The following is a 5568-nucleotide window of genomic DNA, read 5'->3' on the forward strand; positions in this document are numbered from 1 at the left end:
TAATCGAAACATAAAGTAACAAAAAAATCTCATTAGACACATGTTTTCTCCCTCGGATGGTTACATATAAAATGAAGAGTGAACATAATTAAAATTGTAATCTAGAGTTCAACATTTTTAGTTTTGGGAGATTTAAGAGGGAAATTACAATGCCCATACATGTTGCAAACCCCTTGGATCTCCGTACCGCGTAGCATTCGAATGTATCCCTTCTCTCCCCATCTGATGCGGGCCCAAGTGTGGAGGAACGGGCTATTTTGTATTTGGAGGCCCAAGACCGCGTAACAAAAGGGGCTTCACTAAAATGGCTCTAACTTGGGCTACGCGGTCCGTTTGGGACCTGCGACCAGGCGATTCGAACGTGAGAACAAGCTCTATCTTGCTGTCATCCGGGCCGAAAAAACGCTTATTTCTATTAGTTTTTTCCATTTTTATGTTTTTTCAAGTATTTTGAGCATTTTGTTTTTGGGCTTGTGTTTGGCCCGTTGTCTTTTTTAGGCCCATTTCGAATTTCTGTCTCTATTTATGTATTGCCCTAGTCATTTGAACAATCAGAATTGAATTTTGAGAAAACAGTTTTTTCACTTCAAATTCCGTGACCTTTGGGGTTACAATTTGGGGGTTGGGGAAGAACTACACGGGTATTCGTAGAATCAACGTGTAATCTTCATTTTTTTCGTTTCACGCGCTACATCACCATCCTTCGCCCCACGAGTTCTTAACAATCCAGTACTTGGTTCCGTCAGGATCCTGATCGTATCCAACTATCAACATCGCGTGCATCAGCTCCATTCCACCCACATGGTCCACTATAAATTCCCTAAACACCATGAACTATTAAACAACATATCGATAACAAATGAACGATGCGTGATTGAAATGTTACCTCTTTGTAGAACATGAAACCGTCACCGCCAGGATCCATTTGAAAAGTTACAGGCTGATGTGCCACTGCTTTCAATAGCGCTTCTTCATCGTGTTCTGGCAAATACTCGGTTCCATCAACAGTTACCGAGTGATGACCATACTGGTTTGAAAACACAGATTGTTAGAATCAAATACAAATAACTTTTAACGTGTGAATGATACAAAAAACTAAAGTACGTTCAACTAGAAGAATTATTATTACGGTACAGTTTTAAAGTAGCGTTAATATTACTCTAGTTGATCTGTTGTAGAGTAATAAGTATCACACTTCAACAAAATGAACTATAGCATTTATTATTATGCATTTACGCTACTTCAAAAAGGTAGTGTAATAATACTTATAGTGGTTCGAACATAATTGCTATAATTATTTGTACAATTCGTATGTTAAAAGCTGTTTGTACTTGATATAACAAGCATTGTAATCTAGTTATCTATACTATATTCATTAGTTTTGTTTGTACCTTAGATGTATCGCATGTTTCCCTTTTACCTACATAAGGGTAGAACTCATCTGTAGCTATACCTCCATGCTCTTTGACGAAAGTAAATACGCCACAGACCTGCCCTCCGTCACAATGGAAGGTTCTGTCGCTCGAATCACAATCAAGAAGTTGTTGTTATGATAATGATAAGAGTTGACCTATTCTGATGGCGTTTATTCCTTCAATTGCACCCACCGCAGCAAATGCGAAACAACTTCCTGTAAACTCGACACCAAAATTGTTTGTAACTATGTGTGCTAAGTATGGTTACAAAAATACAACATCATTGTTTTGAATATAGATAATTGTTTGTGTTATCTATGGTTAAAAAAGATATATATAACATCACCAATTTGAGTATAGATAATTGTTTATGGTTGCAAAAATATAACATTATTGAATATATAGATAATTGTTTGTGTTAAATATGGTTACAAAAATATTTGTTTTTGAACTGCAATTTTTTTAATCTCTGTTGTCTGTGGGACTTGAATCCAAGACTTTCCCTTTCTAAACACATGTGTTTAAAGGCTTTGTCTTTGTCAATGGACCATCACCCCATTGGTTGATTAGAAGAATATAACGTTAGTGTTTTGAATATATAGATAATTGTTTGTGTTAAATATGGTTACAGGATCATATCACTACAAGGGTAATCTAAAGTTACTATTTTATGTATTAATTTCAATATAAATATGTACTTAACCAACCTTACTTATAGAGACAAAGGGTGGTGTTAAATTTACCCTCTTCTCTCACAAACTTGGGAGAGGGCCCACCCCAAAAGACTAACTTGTATGTAAATGAGACAAAACGTGTTACCGCACTGTCCTTGATTTTTCATAGGGGTGACAGCGTTATGTTCCCTCCAATCCATCCTCGGTGGAATACCGTTTATATCGATAACATTATAACTGGAACTCAAGTTGGTCTTACGAATCCCGTGAAGAGCAATGAAGTGGCCACCCTTCGAGTCGGCATGGGTTTTCCTAAACTCATGGTGAGTCATGGTAGCAAACTCGTTTATTTTCAACTTGTATCCCAGGTTCATCTTGTTTTTCTTGTGAATATTTCGTAGGTTGTGCTTGAATACATTGAACCGTTGGGGGCTTCTATCGGTCACTTTGTGGTGTTCTCGCCACCTGTCGTACAACCCTTGGAATCCCTCCTCCGATTCGAGTTCTTGCTCATGGTAATTGAAGCTTTCCACAACTCCTAGTATCAAGACCAAAGAAAGTGAAAAAAAATATAAAATTATTGATCTTCATTTGGAGGAAAATGGTGTAAGAAATGAGATTGTTATGATCCAAGTAGTACGCATTTAAAAGTGCTTATTTCTTACACCATTTTCCTCCAAATGGAGATCAACAATTTTATATTTTTTTCACTTTTCCTTTTCCTAGAAACAAGCAAGAATAAGCACTTTTAAATGCGTACTACTTGGATCATAACAATCTCATTTCTTACACCATTTTCCTCCAAATGGAGATCAACAATTTTATATTTTTTTCACTTTCTTTGGTCTTGAAACAAGGAGTTGTGGAAAGCTTCAATTACCATGAGCAAGAACTCGAATCGGAGGAGGGATTCCAAGGGTTGTACGACAGGTGGCGAGAACACCACAAAGTGACCGATAGAAGCCCCCAACGGTTCAATGTATTCAAGAACAACGTACGAAATATTCACAAGAAAACAAGATGAACCTGGGATACAAGTTGCAAATAAACGAGTTTGCTACGAAGACTCACCATGAGTTTAGGAAAACCCATGCCGACTCGAAGGATGGCCACTTCATTGCTTTTCACGGGATTCGTAAGACCAACTTGAGTTCCAGTTATAATGATATCAATATAAATGCTATTCCACCGAGGATGGATTGGAGGGAACATATCGCTGTCACCCGTGTGAAAAATCAAGGACAATGCGGTAACACGTTTTGTCTCATTTACATACAAGTTAGACTTTTGGGGTGGGCCCTCTCCCAAGTTTGTGAGAGAAGAGGGTAAATTTAACACCACCCTTTGTCTCTATAACTACGGTTGGTTAATTACATATTTATATTGAAATTAATACATAAATTAGTAACTTTAGATTACCCTTGTAGTGATATGATCCTGTAACCATATTTAACACAAACAATTATCTATATATTCAAAACACTAACGTTATATTCTTCTAATCAACCAATGGGGTGATGGTCCATTGACAAAGACAAAGTCTTTAAACACATGTGTTTAGCAAGGGAAAGTCTTGGATTCAAGTCCCACAGACAACAGAGATTAAAAAAATTGCAGTTCAAAAACAAATATTTTTGTAACCATATTTTAACACAAACAATTATCTATATATTCAATAATGTTATATTTTTGTAACCATAAACAATTATCTATAGTCAAATTGATAATGTCATATATATCTTTTTTAACCATATATAACACAAACAATTATCTATATTCAAAACAATGATGTTATATTTTTGTAACCATATTTAGCACACATAGTTACAAATAATTTTGGTGTCGAGTTTACAGGAAGTTGTTTCGCATTTGCTACGGTGGGTTCAATTGAAGGAATAAACGCCATCAGAACAGGTCAACTCTTATCATTATGAGAACAACAACTTCCTGATTGTGATTGGAGCGACAGAACCTTCCATTGCGACGGAGAGCAGGTCTGTGGCGTATTTACTTTCGTCAAAGAGCATGGAGGTATAGCTACAGATGAATTCTGCCCTTATGTAGATAAAAGGGAAATATGCCATACATCTAAGGTACAAACAAAACTAATGAATATAGTATAGATAACTAGATTACAATCCTTGTTATATCAAGTACAAACAGCTTTTAACGTACGAATTGTACAAATAATTATAGCAATTATGTTCGAACCACTGTAAGTATTATTACACTACCCTGTTGAAGTAGCGTAAATGCATAATAATAATTGCTATAGTTCATTTTGTTGAAGTGTAATACTTATTACTCTACAACAGATGAACTAGAGTAATATTAACGCTACTTTAAAACTGTACCGTAATAGTAATTCTTCTAGTTGAACATACGTACTTTAGTTTTTTGTATCATTCGCATGTTAAAAACTATTTGTATTTGATTCTAACAATCTGTGTTTTGATACCAGTATGGTCATCACTAGGTAACTGTTGATGGAACCGAGTAATTGTTAGAACACGATGAAGAAGCGCTATTGAAAGCAGTGGCACATCAGCCTGTAACTTTTCAAATGGATCCTGGCGGTGACGGTTTCATGTTCTACAAAGAGGTAACATTTCAATCACGCATCGTTCATTTGTTATTGATATGTTGTTTAATAGTTCATGGTGTTTAGGGAATTTTTAGTGGACCATGTGTAATGGAGCTGATGCACGCGATGTTGATAGTTGGATACGATCAGGATCCTGACGGAACCAAGTACTGGATTGTTAAGAACTCGTGGGGCGAAGGATGGGGAGAGAAGGGATATATTCGTATGCTGCGCGGTACGAGTATCCAAGGAGTTTGCAACATGTATGGGCATAGTAATTTCCCTCTTAAATCTCCCGAAACTAAAAATGTTGAACTCTAGAGTACAATTTTAATTATGTTCACTCTTCATTTTATATGTAACCATCCGAGAGAGAAAACATGTCTAATGAGATTTTTTTTTGTTACTTTATGTTTCGATTATGAGATTTATTTTCTTGATAGATTATATAACATGAAGAATACACATAACAGACGGTTCACAAGCATAAACGAACGAACACGCATGAATATAAGCGAATAAGCGAAACAAAAACATACAAGCACCAATTAAAAAAAGAGGAAATTGGATTTTAATAATCTCACCTAGAGGTGGTTGGCCACTGGCACTATCACCATTGAATATTACCACTAGCAGTCCCACCCTTTAAGTATTTTTTTTTTCTCACTGCATCTCCATTGTAAACAAATTTAACATAGTTAAGTTTTTTTCCGAATTTCGAGGATATGAGTTGATTGATGTAAAACTTACCTCGAAACAGTGTTCCAAATGAGGGAAACGATGCTTCAATTCGGGTGTTTAAACTTCCAATTGATAAAATTTAAGTTGTTTGGAGCACCGTTTCGAGATAAGTTCTACATCAATCAACTTGTATCCTGTTCTAATCAAATGCCCT

The 5568-nt window shown here is 35.9% G+C and overlaps 1 pseudogene; it reads right to left on the bottom strand.

The window, feature by feature from the left end:
* Positions 1-693: 693 nt before the first annotated feature.
* LOC110933084 lies at positions 694-5161 on the bottom strand (annotated as a pseudogene).
* Between the last annotated feature and the right edge of the window lie 407 nt (positions 5162-5568).

The sequence above is a fragment of the Helianthus annuus genome, chromosome 4 (genome assembly GCF_002127325.2).
Source record: "Helianthus annuus cultivar XRQ/B chromosome 4, HanXRQr2.0-SUNRISE, whole genome shotgun sequence".
Classification (NCBI taxonomy): Eukaryota; Viridiplantae; Streptophyta; class Magnoliopsida; order Asterales; family Asteraceae; genus Helianthus; species Helianthus annuus.